At 39.3% G+C, this 15,348-nt stretch overlaps 1 protein-coding gene across 2 annotated transcripts in view; it reads right to left on the reverse strand.

The window, feature by feature from the left end:
* The window catches only part of ccdc102a (coiled-coil domain containing 102A), a 277,345-nt gene that overhangs the window by 203,682 nt on the left and 58,315 nt on the right, over positions 1-15,348 (reverse strand). Inside the window, exon 2 of one of the 2 annotated variants that reach the window (XM_028809692.2) lies at positions 407-525. The exons of the other annotated variant lie outside the window; for it this stretch is intronic. The gene's annotated coding sequence lies outside the window, so the exon portion shown is untranslated. The remainder of the gene's footprint in view (positions 1-406; positions 526-15,348) is intronic. 2 annotated transcript variants of the gene reach the window in all.

A 15,348-nucleotide genomic window follows, 5' to 3' on the forward strand; every position in this document is an offset into this window, starting at 1 on the left:
CTTGAGCAAGGCCCTTAACCTGCAATTGCTAAGCGTTTTGAGTAGTGAGAAAAGCGCTATATAAATGCAAAGAATTATAGTTAAATAAGAAAAATGATCTAAACATAGACAGGATCTTTGTTTTTCAAATTCGATTTTGTCTTGTATTTTATTTTTTATTTTTTTTTTTATAAACAACAGGGTCTGTAAATTCATGTTTTGACCCTTTGCTTCCTTGGTTTAATGTTTTCGTTTACCCTTCATTTCCTGATATTTTTGCAATCCAGTCTTCAAACAAGTGTCTCAGCCTATGCTGGAAAGTGAATCCAGAGGAAGAAGTGTCTTATTTTTGGATTGGTGTTTCAACATTAACCACAAATTTGATATGTCTGCTTATCTGGAATGAAATGGAAATACTTGTGCTTACCTGCCAGCCTCCTTACACCCAGCTAGAACACTTTGTGACCACCTTCTTCCGGGAACATGAAAGCTCTGCTATCCCTCTCTCTTCAGTGCATGACCAAATGGCATAATCAATAAGAGAACCTGCAAATAAGAACTTATGGTAAATGCATTTTCCAAGAAAAAAACCAGAGTCAAGTGTTTTACACAATCGCTGGCTAGACTTGTTTTTTTGGTAAACCTCTGAGGCCAAAGTAAATCACTCCATTGACAAGTCCTGCACTCTTTTAATTTAAACCTTATGGTTGGAGCCCCCATTCCACTGTCATTACCCTTTGGCTCCAAGTAGTTAATGCATGTAAAGAACCGCGACGAGCTGGCTGAACCTTTGCAAACCCATGAAGCCTTTGTTTATCAGTCTTTAAGGAATCTCCTTTGAGGATTCAAGTATGCTATGCCCACTTTGCTTTCAGAATTAGACTGATACACTGGATGACCAAGAAACAACAGGAAGCATCTCCAAGGACCAGGTATCAGCAATGAACATTTAATAGCAAATCCGCCAAATGCTGCCATTAACTGTTATTGTCAGGTTATATAGTACCAGTGACAACATTGCAAAATGACATGCAAATCTTTATAAAATTTAAAATAAATTCCTAGACTACTCTGAGCTGCAGAAACCACAGAACCCTTATAATAATCAAAATGCATAAGGGATACAATGGTGAAATTGAGAAATAGATAAGATGTTTTACACATATTAAATGACAGCTAAATCAAATAATTGAGGTGATGGTTTAGATTTTACATTTAATTTCAGTAATATTTTAAATGAAAAAATAAACATTTCATTGAAATGAACAATAATCCTCACATCATCTATTTTCTGAAATCAGTTTCTCCATTACAGAGCTGTAGGAAGCAGAGCCTGTTCTGGCAACAACAACTGCAAAGGAGAAATCATGTCCTGGATGTGACACCACTGAGCAGGAACACATGTTAATAAACACATCCAAGTTCTTTTATAACTGGCCAATATATTTAGTCTATCAACCTAACTTGCAGTTCTTTCAGATGTAGAACAAAACCAACATACCTAGAAGAAGTAGAAGAAACAAATGGACACATAAAGCCCTTATTGACAGTGACTGGACCAGAAATTGAGCCTAAGTGTGAGGAAGTAGGTGTCCAACCACAGTATCATCCTAAATCAGTCCCACTCTATTTTACATGCTATCTTTCAGAGTGAGCACTATCTCAATGAAACAGGAAAATATGATCTTTTAATATGAAAGACAGTCAGGCAGCTTAAGTGGTGCACATTGAGCCAGCAGTGGGATCTGATCCTGCCAATTCCAGCACTGTAACTAATGACCAGATTTAGACATCTCATAAGTCAAATGCCTGTTAGAAGCACAGCCTCAAAGTAAATCTCCCTGAACACTTCTGTCCTAATAGTTTTGAATGCTTGTCAAGAACTGTGGTTCTAGTGTCTCTGAAGTTAGTCCAGGAGTTTCCAGCGCTGTCTCACTGTATGACATTCAGCAAATTAATTCTGTCTCCTGTTAAACTATTAGGGGAAAGTCTCATCAGACACAGTGTTAGAATATTTGCAAAAGAAGCTAAGGGATGCAGTTCTCCAGAAAGGGAATTCTATCCAACCACCCATTTTCGAACCAGCTATGCGACCTCAGGGTTATAAGAGGTCAGAGCTTTTTCTATCAATATTTGGAGCACACTCATGTACATACGTAACCATACTCACTCATACCAGACCAATGTAGAATTAACAGTTCACCTAACACATACATCTTTGGGATTTTGTAAGTAAACAGTAGTTCCTAACTAAATAAAAAAATCTAACACAGACACCCTAGAGATGGAGAAAGTACAAAATCCAAAAGCTTTGCTCAGTCTGGTATTCAACCCCGTGAGTAAGAAACTGTTAGCCTTGCTACCTAACTACTCATGTCTGAAAAAAAAGATCACTGCAAAAATTTGTTACAAAAACTGACTCATTCTTTCTCAGATCTCACATATTAACATGTGAACAGCTACTGGTCTCAAAGACTCGTGTGCTTATTCTTCCAACACAGCAGTGCAATCTGTCTACTGGATCCTTCCACCATCTATACCCTCCATTCAACAATTTATTATAAAAACATAAATCATCAACCAAGGCACGCCATTCAGTTTATCCCTTTGTTTCTCCTTTCATTTTTAGTTGAGCTTATTTGTGCATGTGCATTCTTGGCTAAATAGATGCGCTTAGCTCCTAGTAAAAATTAGACAAATGTACAAACTGACTACATCAAGACCACACCGTAGATAGTGGACTTCAAAAGTATCAGTGTTTTTAATGTGTTTAATATGCCTTGCTAATTGAGAAAAATATTAAGCTCAATGAAACCCATAGCCTTCCTCCAAACACAGAACATGTTAAATGGGGATCAATCAAGTTCATAGTTCAAACCACTGCAAGGTACTTCACAATAAAAAGAAAAGTGACAATAATCAATAAAAGATCATTAAATACTTTATGAATTATAAGGAAAGCAACCCTGAAGATAAGTTGGATAGGAAAATATTAGATGTACGGATGAATTTAAAGAGGCAACATAAATAAATATGATCGGAATTAAAGGCAAATAAGAATTAGGTACTGTACAGTAAGTACAAAAGATTCAATTAAGACAATACAGTTACAGGTATAAACAAATCAAATTAAGAGTGAGAGAAAAATGTGTTTTAAGCAAGATATGATGATGATCACTTATTAAGCTTCATAAACAGACCACAGACTAAGAGGCAGCAATGGATGAGATTCTCTAGAACAATAAAAACAGCAACATCAAATCAGAGAAAAAAGTGTCTAGCAAGTTAATAACAATGATAGATAATCTGGGACATAAGAATAAACAGCATAAGCTGCTTTATATATTGAACCAGGACAGAACGTCTGGCCAAGTGAAGTTGCAGTCTCATTCTCCAGAATTTTATTTTAGAACTATTTAGAAATGCTTCCAACAACAATGTGGTAGCACATTTTTCACACCTTTAATATTACACAATGGAATTTACAGCTTTGATTTCATATATTAGTGAGCCAGGCTGTGAAGTGGTCAGCACTGCTACTTCACAGATCCAGTTTCATTGTTCAAACACTTTGCCTGCATGATCTGCATGTGAAAATTTCATGTCCTCCCCGTGTCTATTTGGATTTTCCTTTGGATATTCTAATTTTCCTGTCACATCTCCAAACTCATGCAAGTTAGCTCTACTGGTACTTTGTTTTTTTTGGTGACTAGTGCAAGTGTGGGCATGTGCATTAGTGATTTGGACTGGTACCAGGGCTAAATTCAGCTTTATGCCCAGTCCCACAATCCTGAATTGGATTAAGCAAGCTTGTGAATGAAATTAGATTAAAATACATTCTATTGCCAATTCTGTTATTTATTATTTGTTGTGTAGAATGTGAAATATTTACTCATTAAAATTAACATTTGTACATGTGTAACAGCATGGGACAGTTCTACAGCAGAGGGAATTGCAGCTTTATACCACTTTGCCAATGGTTTAACTGTTAGGCAAGAGTTCCAAATGTGTGTAATTTGCCTGCCTGTGTTCACATTATTGACTCTGCATGGTCAATCTTTGACTTGGAGTGATATCCCTTCCCAAGTGGAATTCTACTTTGCTCTCTCTCTGTTAGGATAGGTCCTGAACTAGACTATGGAAAGATGGATGGATAATTATTTATTACATGATGATTTAGCTGGGGTAACCTACTTACACAGTGGTTAGCATTGCTGACTCAGCATCAGAATCCTGGATTTGAATTCAAGTTCTGGGACCATTGGTGTGCATGTTAAGTTAACTGGTACCTCTAAAATCATCCCAGTATGCGTTTTTGTGGATGTATTAGCGTGACACACAATGGAAGTCTGATTTGCTCCTATTGCTGTTGTGACAGGCTCCAGTCTTTGCTGTCTAGGCCTAGAGTAACCAATTTCAATAATGGATGGATGAATGATTATTAAAGTCTTTAATATAGCTCATTTCATGATGATTGCTATCACAAAGCATTCAACAAAGCAATTTAACTTATGTTGCAAGGTTAAGAAAATGGAAGAGGTTAAAGGATTTACATGATGCCAGGTAGAATGCATTCTAAAACTGAACCCAAGTCCCACCATTTTAACAAAGAAAAATAATACAGTTAAAAAAACCATGTAGATCATTTCTTTTGGAAAGGTCCCTTTAACATACACTGCCTCAGAGTATTCATAAAGAAAAACTGACATTTATTCTGCCCTCTAATGGTAAAATGCTGTATAATGTCTACAATGTTGTAATTTTATATACAGTACATCCATACAGGGAAGGTGTCTACAACTTTACAGATCCCCCGTCTTAATTTTAGGTCACATAAGTTTGTAACCCCATCACCCAAAGGACATTAAACCAGTCTGTGTTTAACTTGTTTTACTTAAAGTACCATGACTAAAAATTGAAAAAATTATCAAGGTAATACAGAACTGTACATCGCTTGGAGGATATTTTTTTCTTTCAATATAGGTCAACAAAAAGACCATCTACTTTATAATGCTATAAAAGCTCATTTTATGATTTAAGATGTAATGGCACTGTAACCAAAACATAAAGCAAAATAAGACAGGGGAACAGTATAAAATAAATTACCTGCTTTCTATAAATTAAAGGGAAGCTTTATGGAGAACCCAACCAAAGGAAACAAAACAAATGAAGAAACTGGATAAATGATAAATCAGCCCACTCTCCAAGCAGGAACAGACCTCTCCACCATCAGCACCTTCCGCTCACAGCAACTTCCTTCCAGGGGTGGCATAAATTATCCATAGGCAATTGATAAGATTGTTTCAGTATGTGCATCTGTTAGACATTACCCTGAGCAGTCACACAATAACCCAATTCCTTGCACAACAAAGGCAGGAACACAAAGACAGCAGCATAATTGCACAATTCATTTTGTTTTGCTTTATTATAGTGTACACAAATGTTTTCACAAAAAATAGGCAGAGCTTTATTTGTCCCCAGGGGAAAATTTGGCTTTTTATAGAAGTTCTTTAAATAAATAAATAAATACATAAACAGATAAATATACATATAAATAAATAAATAAATATTTAAATATGTAAATAAATATACATATACACACACACTATGATCTGAACACACACGAATATTTCTTGGCAGTCACAGTCACAGTGAGGCCTTATGCAGGCACACTGCTGTTGGTATAAAGGAGCCCTAGAAGTGTTTCTTGACACACTTCTGCTGAATAATTCCCTGGCCAAATGTCCTCAGTGTTATCATGTCAAATAGAGGATGTACGACATTGTTCTTAATGGCACTCGGTTTTGTTTTAATTCCGTCCTTTGCCACTGCCTCCAGGGGACCCAGAGTATGACCCATAACTAAGCCTGCCATTTTAATTAGCTTGCTGAATCATTCTTTAAGATTCTTCAGTGCAAAACTCCAAAATATTAACTTACTCATTTATTTTATAGACCTGCTTATTTCCATTAAAGGGTATATTAAGGATATTAGAAAAAAAAAAAAAACCAGAAAGTACCCTAGCCCATCACAGAGCACACATTCTTGAACTGCTCCAACATGGAATGATGCTCAATTCCCCAACATTTCAAAGATGTGAGACAAAACTGGATAACCTCATGGAAGCCCATGCAGCCAGAGGATAAATGTGCAAACTGCATACCTAGGATCTGTGCTAAAATGCACAGCACAGTAAAATATGAAATAATGATCTTTGCTTGTGTGGAAGAACTGTAAAAAAAGAAAAAAAAAAAAAAAAAAAAGATGTGTGACTCAATGGACCCCCAGGGCTGCATTTATTGCTGCCGTTTCCTCCATTTCTTAATAAAATTTAATAAGTAGCCAAATAAAAAAAACACAGAATACTTCAAATGAAAATGACAGGAATCGCGCAAGAAATAACATAATGAAAAAGATTTAATTGTGGATAGAATAAACAAAGCAGCAGCAGACATCCTTCCAAGTCTTCACACATTACGCTGACACTCACCCCTCTCCTGACTTTGATAAATTCCAGTGGATGTCAATTAGCATTTTAATACAAGATGGTGCTCATTTGCATACATTAATTTGCCACTGGCTCCACAGAAAGAGAACAAGATAAAAACAAGAAAATCAAATTGTACTGGCAGGAAGTGTGGCCCAGCAGCAAAGGAATTGGGCTGTCAGTGTATGACAGCCAATTCAGTCCTCAGAGATGACTTGCTGTGTCACCTAAAGCAAATCAGTTAGATTGTCTGCTCTGAAACTATAACAAATATATATTAAATTCATTGTAATATAGTACCTGGGCATGATGTTCAATAAAAAAAATCCAATATATAAAACAAAAGATGCCTTTTTATATACAACCAACAGAAAGAAATAGAAAAGCATTGGTTAGAGGCATGTTTAAAATGATTTTGGAAAATAATTACATACAAGATGGAAAAAATAGCCTTTTACATTTTACACAATACCGGAAAGATAGGAATTGAATCTCTCTCATCAGTGCATAAATAAGATATCAAGAGTAAATAAAGTATATTTAAATTTAAAAAAGAAAATCTGGCAAGGTGGCATGAGCCCTTATCTTCCTGTCATGCTTATTAAACTCACTGTCAGTTGATAAGCAATGTTTCATCTTGAAGAGAGCACCTGTCAATCAATCAGCATGTTAATACGCTCCGCCGACTACACAACAACATCTTAGTGCCTTTGGAGGATCAGCGGAGAGATAGATCAGAGCCATTAAGCTGGCTTTAATAATGATTACAAGGGCCTTTGTCAGCAATAGGCACAATAGCAGAGATGGACTCTGTATTCTGTGAGGTCTGGAGAGCCAGCAGAATGGCTCAGACCTCCTTAATGGAAAATTAATGATCTGTGATTTGTGCCAAGGTGAATCTCAATGTCAAATGGTTAGAAACATAAAGCTATGGGTTTCTTGCCAAAGAATACAACAAAAATCTGCCAGGAGAGTCAGAAAGCAAAGTGTGTGATATACTGTACAAAAAGATATGCATTACCATAACAGGCAACAGGCAACCAACAAGGGGGACTGTGTGTTTATGTGAACACAGCGTGGTGTACGAACGCTGCCTCAGTCGAGCAACACTGTTCCCCGCTGATAGAGGTTTTATCGGTAAGCTGCCGGCCTTTCTACCTGCCGAGGGAATACAGTTGCATGCTGGTTGTTGCCATCTACCTCACGCCTAGCGCAAATGCTAACCAGGCACTAGCGGAACTCTACGAGATTGTCAGCAAACTGCAAACGACGCACCCCAAGGCATCTTTCATTATTGCTGGAGACTTCAATCATGCCAACTTGAAGTCCGTTCTCCCAAAATTCTTCCAGAATGTGAACTTTGCTACTAGATGGGGAAGCTGTCTGGACAATGTTTACACGAGTGCTCCTGATGCCTACAAGGCCCTACCCCGTCCCCACCTTGGCTATTCAGACCATATCAGCATGTTTATGGTTCATGCATAGAAGTCCCTGCTGAAGAGCATTAAACCAGCCCACAAGAACATCAGAGTGTGGCAGGTTGGTGCTATTGAAGCTCTCCAAGACTGCTTCGAATTGACAGACTGGGACATTTTCAGGGAGGCTGCTATGGATGGTGACTCCATCAATCTGGAGGAGTACACAGACTCTGTGACTGGCTACATCTCCAAATGCATAGATGATGTTATTGTTACCAAGGATGTTATCACAAGAGCCAACCAAAAGCCCTGGATGACGAGAGAAGTGCACAAGCTACTCAAGATCACAAATGCAGCTTTCAGATCTGGAGACAAGGCCTCAAGGTGACCAGAATCAACCTGTCTCCCGCTATAAGGAAAGCTAAGTGGGCATACGCACAGAGGATTAACAAACACTTCAGCAGCACCAGTGACACACGTCATATGTGACAGGGCATTCAGACAATTACAAACTACAAGCCCAACCCACACAGCAGCGATGGTGATGCCTCCCTGCCAGATGAGCTGAACAACTTCTTTGCACGATTTGAGGCACAGAACAAAGAGCCTGCGAGAAAAACAACACCTCCCTCCACTGACCAGGTACTCTGTCTCTCCATAACTGATGTGAAGAAGACTCCATCCAGAGTCAATCCACGCAAGGCTGCAGGACCTGACAACATACCTGGTCGTGTGCTCAAAGAATGTGGCAGTCAACTGGCTGGTGTCCTCAGAGACATCTTCAACACATCTCTACGCCAGTCGTCAGTCCCAGCATGCTTCAAGTCGACCACCATCATACCAGTGCCGAAGAAGTCATCAGTGACATGCTTGAATGACTACCAACCAGTTGCACTCACGCCTATCATCATGAAGTGCTTCGACAGGTTAGTCATGTCACACATAAAGACTAATCTCCCTGCCTCCCTTGACCCTCTTCAGTTTGCATACCGCTAAAACAGGTCAACTGAGGATGCCACATGATCTGCCCTTTACCTCTTCCTGACACATCTGAATAAAAAAGACACATATGTCAGGATGCTACTCATAGACTTTAGCTTCGCCTTCAACACAATCATACCTCAAAAGCTGGTTGTAAAACTGAGCAGGTTGGGCCTGAACACCACATTCTGTAATTGGATCCTGGACTTCTTGACAGAGAGGCCCCAGTCAGTTCGGATGGGCTGCAACACTTCCAGCAACATCACATTGAGTACTGGAGCGCCGCAGGGCTGCGTGGTTAGTAGGGCTGCAACTAATGATTATTTTGGTACTCGACTAATTGTTCAATTTTTTTTTTTTGATTAGTCACGATTATTTCATGCCTGACTATTTTGAAGCCTGCGACCTGTGGTTGCACATCCTGTTCTGGGCTCCAATGCATGTCTTACCTCATCTGCTCAAGTCTGTCCACCTGTGAATGTCACCCTTATGTCTCTGCATTAACACGATTAAAATTAATAATAATCAAATTAAAATAACAACCAATGAAACATATGAATTTGAAAATAATCAGGGGCCTCATGTATAACGCTGTGCGTAGAACTCACACTATAATATGGCGTAAGCACAAAAGTGGGAATGTGCGTACGCACAGAAAAATCCAGATGCAGGAATCTGTACGTACGCAAACTTCCACGTTCTTCTGCTACATAAATCCTGATCAGCGTGAAAAGTAACGCACGTGCACGCGCCTTCTGTCCCGCCCCAACTCCTCCCAGAATTATGCCTCTTTGAATATGCAAATCAATATAAATAGCCTTCTGTGAAAAGACAATGGGAAAACGTGCTGCTGCTTTGCAGTAAGGAGACTGTGGAAAATTGTGGGTTCGCTTCCCGGTTCCTCCCTGTGTGGATAGCGCTTTGAGTACTGAGAAAAGCTCTATATAAATGTAATGAATTACTATTATTATTATTAAAAGCACGGGGGAAAATATAAGAATTTCAGCGAATACCAAGTGGAGGCAAAGGAAAAATGTACTATTTGTTGGTTTAAACATTGGTATAATCAACAAAATGAAGTTGATCGAGTGACAGAGTGTCGGAGAAACTCGAAAGCTCAAGTTCACAAAGTCGCACAGTGCCCGAAATAAAAAAGAAATCACATATCAAAGTCGCCGTGAAAAGGCGAGTCGTAGCCCACCATCTGAGTGTCATATGAAAGCTTATTAAGGTACAGACAAAAAAAATTGGCACACAGTGGGGAAAAAAGCATGAAATGTCAACTTTAATCTCGATATTTCTACTTTAATCACGTAGTTTATTTTGCCATTAAAGTAGAACATCATAAACTTCATCTTAAAATCGTTTAATTTACTAGTTTCTCAAATCCCATTGTAACTAAAGTAGCACGTTAAATGCTTTGTTCTGTATTCGATCTTCTATGTGCTCTGTGTGTGAATCACTACCTGCTTCTTAAACTGGCTTTCTTTTTCTCCAACAGGACACATAATTCATTACATTTGTGATATTACAGCTCTCTGAATAATTAAAATACTGAGATGTATATGTGATATCTTTTTCATGATGATAGGAGTTAAAGCATGTTATTAAACATGGGAACACGGTGGCGCAGTGCTTGTTCATGTCTCACACAAGAGGCTTGCTGTGCCATGCGCGACCTTCGATGAAATCATTTATTACAGAAGTATTGTCTCTTTCAAACGTACTAACCTCCAATTCTTGTCCTTACTTTTCTTTCTCCAAATACCCAATCGCCACACAATCAGCTCTGTAATAGACGTGAAGCCATTTGTAAGCTTAGAACGCCGATTCTTCAAAACTTTTAAGGAACATTGAAATATCTTCGTAGTAAATGTTTAATTATTCTATCCGTCTATCCTTCCAGTGTCGCGTCAGCACCAGCAAGAATACAACACAATGCAGGAACAATCCCTGAACTAGCTAGCGCTGCGGCACCATGTCCTCACATGTTTAATTAATAACAATACAGATTATTTAAATGAAGTTAAAGTGTTATCTGACATCATATGTAAATGCGCACTTTATAAAGTGGCGCAGGTTGTGCAATATTATAACTGTAGTGCAAGTTTACAGTGAGGTAATTGTACTTATAAGTACAAACAGTTCTACAAGGAGCACTTGATGGACTGATTGAGTGCGTTTATAGTTCTTGGGATGAAACGTTTTCTAAACCGCGAAGTCCGTACAGGAAAGTCTCTGAAGCGTTTTGCTGTGGCTGAGGCAGCGTCTGCTTCATGCTGTATACCGATAATTCTCTTTCCAATCAGCTACTGCTGTGATTCCCCACTCAGATACAGTGATATAAATACTCCGAGTGGTGCAGTGAGAGTAATACGGAAAAAGATGATCTGCTGTGGCAACCCTTAACGGGAGCAGCTGAAAGAAGAAGAAGATGCAGGGAGAGTAACAACGCTAAAGCAGTTATGGTATTTGGAATACTATGGCTATTCCCTGGACCATTATATTGCTGCAGGTTAATTACAATCACCTGCATTACACTAATAAACAATATGCAGTTAGTTTCAGTGTATTTATAAAGCCGCGTCAGGAATGTGGCTCTAAGAAAGAAAAGGTGATCACACAGGAACAGTAGCACTGCTTTGACACTGGGTGCCGCCAGTCTACAAAACCGAGCGGAGAAATTGCATACGCCAGGGTATGAGGTACCGTGGAAATGTGCGTGGCTTTACGGCAAGTTTAGGTTTTATACCTCGCAATTTGAGCGTGGAAACGTTCGTACGCAATATTTCTGTGCATACGCACCGTATATACATGAGGCCCCAGATGTTTTTATATTAGTGTGACCATCACAATAAAAAAGAAATACATTAAACAATACAAACTAAAGTGCACGTAGTCTTTAAACAAGAAAATGGGAATTTAACTTAACCAAAAAATACATCGTTAAAACAGAAACATTTTTCATATTTTAGTAATAAATGACAAAATTTAGACATAAACTATATAATGTGTAAAGCCAGAAGAGCAAAGATCAAATAAACACTTTCACAAAAGGTTCAAGGATGATACAATAGCTTCCGTGGCACAGCGGTAGGAATTGCTGACTTATAATCAAGAGTCCCCTGGTTCGATCCCGACTGCCTCGTATATTTACCGTTTTGAGTAGTGAGTTGCTCTTATTGTTAATATCCATCCATCCATCCATTTTCCAACCCGCTGAATCCGAACACAGGGTCACGGGGGTCTGCTGGAGCCAATCCCAGGCAACACAGGGCACAAGGCAGGAACCAATCCCGGACAGGGTGCCAAACCACCGCAGGACACACACAAACACACCCACACACCAAGCACACACTAGGGCCAATTTAGAACCGCCAATCCACCTAACCTGCATGTCTTTGGACTGTGGAAGGAAACCGGAGCACCCGGAGGAAACCCACGCAGACACGGGGACCTGGGAAGCGAACCCAGGTCCCCAGGTCTCTCAACTGCGAGGCAGCAGCGCTACCCACTGCGCCACCATGCTGCCCCTTATTGTTAATATTATACAATAAACACATACATTTGATTTGCGTCTGTAACAGCCACTGTAAATGTATAGTACTTGTAAAAGTTACCTTTTTTTTTCACTTTTATTCTCTCAGTCATGATCACAATACATACTACCACCCACCCAGGGATCTGACACTGTTACTTTTTATCTGAAACTGGGAATAACTGTAGATGTGAGTGGTGTTTTGAGAAAATCGAACTGGAAATTCTGTGATCTGGATGGATAAAAGCTGACACACAAACGCTGGCGAATCTGCCTTATTCGTATCTCATTGTCACTTGATTTTTTTTATTCAGTTTTATTGAGTGTTCCTGCTTACACTGAAGAAGTATGCACCTTATGGCCCTTGATGTCAAAGCCACACTGACTAAAAAAAACCAGACATAGGTATACTGTATATCAAATGGAATTATTCACTTTATGACCTTATAGTACATTTCGGAAAATATTGAGGCACGGATGCAACATTATTCATATTATTCATATTCATTTGCGTACCTTCTTGCGGTTGTAATCAGTGACTGCAAGGTGAGCCATGAACGCTCTTCTTTTCTCAGTGGACCCCGTACATGTCTTGCACAGTACATGTGCTTTGATTGCCGCCAGGTCAAGCTTGTTAGAGCACAAGCAACCGGCCACCTGTGTGCTCCTGCTAGCACTGAATAAGCTCACACCTTCTGGTGTCAGCGCGCAGCACCGGGGGAAAAAAAAAAAGAAAGAGACAAATATATGTGACATTTTGAAGAAATCATTGTATGACCTGAATAGTACCAATCAGAAAACATCATCGCACTAATGCAATATTATTTGAAAATGAACAGATCAGGTATAAATTTGTTACTTGTAAAAGTTAGCTTTTTTCACTTTTATTTTCTCAGTCTCGTTCACGCTCTCCCTCCCCTCCTGATCTGACCCTAACTAACTAACTAACAGCGACAGCATAAATTCTCAAGAGATGGCGGCATCACAGCTCCAGGATGCTTGCGTTTCAGATGCTCATGCATCGCGGTGGAGCTGCATTGAAAAGATAGCTCCGCTCTGCATAATCTGCATTCAAATTTTTTTTCTTTTTTGGTGAAGTGCTCCCACACTTTAGAAAGTTTCTGTCTCAATTTTTTTCCATCTCCTTCCCCCTCCTCTATCCGACTCACCATTGCAACCACGTTTATTTTCCTCTACATTCTTCTTCTCTTCAGACGTTCTTTATTCGCTGGTAGGATTGTGTGCAGCCTTGACAAACAATAACAAACTATACTGCCCCCAGACGTTCATGTACTGCATTGTAGTTACAAAAACCAATTTGGTTCTTTGTGACTGGAGCCTCTATTGAAGGTTCTGTTTATGACGCGTCGACAATAAAAAATCCGCATCGACGATTTGTTGTAGTCGACGTAGTCGATTACATCAACTAATCATTGCAGCCCTAGTGGTTAGTCTACTGCTCTTCACCCGGCTGACTCATGACTGCACAGCCACGCACAAAACCAACCACATCATCAAGTTTGCGGATGATACAACGGTGCTGGGACTGATAAGCAGGGATGATGAAACAGCATACAGAGATGAGGTGGAACGGCTGTCCGCATGGTGTGAAGACAACAATCTATCTCTCAATTTCGACAAGACAAAAGAGATAATCGTGGACTTCAGAAAATCACATCCTGCCCACATCCCACTCAGCATCAATGGTTTAGATATGGAGACTGTTAAGAGTACCAAGTTTCTCGGTGTGCACATATCTGAGGAACTTAGGTGGATGCATAACACCTCATCACTAATCAAGAAAGCCCAGCAGAGACTACACTTCCTGAGGCGGCTGAAGCGAGCAAGTCTTCCCCCTTCCATCCTCACCATGTTCTACAGAGGCACCATTGAGAGTGTTCTGACCAGCTGCATCACTGTCTGGTATGGTAGACACCCCTCACATGGATTTTTCACACTTCTGCCATCCAAGAGAAGATACTACAGCATCAAAGCCAGATCTGCCAGGCTTCAGGATAGTTTTTACCCCCAAGCTGTCGGACTCCTTAACACCATGCTGCCCCCTGGGATCTTCCACACTGCCTCGACCACCTCTAAAAACACTTTCCTGCAAAGACTAGTATGCATGTAGAAAAGAGCTGAAAATCTCATATTGACCTTTAAGTATTTTGACACTCTTGATATCCTTCTGCTGTGAAACGTTCTGACCTGTCATTGTTTACACTTCTTAAACAACTACTATCATACACTGATAATTTCTGTATTATCTATATCTATTAGTTCTTTATTATTAACTATATTTATGTATTTAGATTGCATCAATGTTCATATTGCTTACTACATGTCAGTATTGCTGCTACTTCTTTGTCTTGTCTTTACACAATGTCTTGTCTTGTTTGTGTTTTAATCTTTAAATTTTAATTTTAATTCTATTTTTAATTTATTATTTGCAGTTCATGTTGTTACACTGTGGACCCTGAGCTTCGCAATTTCGTCTATCTGTATACTTGTATGTGGCTGAGATGACAATAAAGTTCACTTTGACTTTGACTTTTTTTTGAACTTGAAGAAATTAGTGTAATGTGAAGCTACAAATGTTAGTTTGTTGTATCCTGTCCTAGGTTCATTACAAGTTTCTGCAACTTTGAGCATGTGAAATGTAAACTTGGAAAATTAATGAAAGTAACAGGCACAGGCAAAGAAGGCTATATCAGGAAATCAGGGGTCGGTCGATGTTTTTAGCAGAGCAGCCTTATCAACACAGAAGTGACCACACTAAATAAATATGACCTACACGCTAGTCATTAAATTAAAGTTATGCAGTAATTAGGGAGCCAAGTCTGAGCTCCGACCTATATGGGTGATGTTTGCATATTCTCATGTTCATGTGATTTTTCCATGGGTATTCCGGTCTCCACCCATACCCCAATTATACAGTATGTGTG

The sequence above is a fragment of the Erpetoichthys calabaricus genome, chromosome 9 (assembly GCF_900747795.2).
Source record: "Erpetoichthys calabaricus chromosome 9, fErpCal1.3, whole genome shotgun sequence".
In the NCBI taxonomy this organism is placed as follows: domain Eukaryota; kingdom Metazoa; phylum Chordata; class Cladistia; order Polypteriformes; family Polypteridae; genus Erpetoichthys; species Erpetoichthys calabaricus.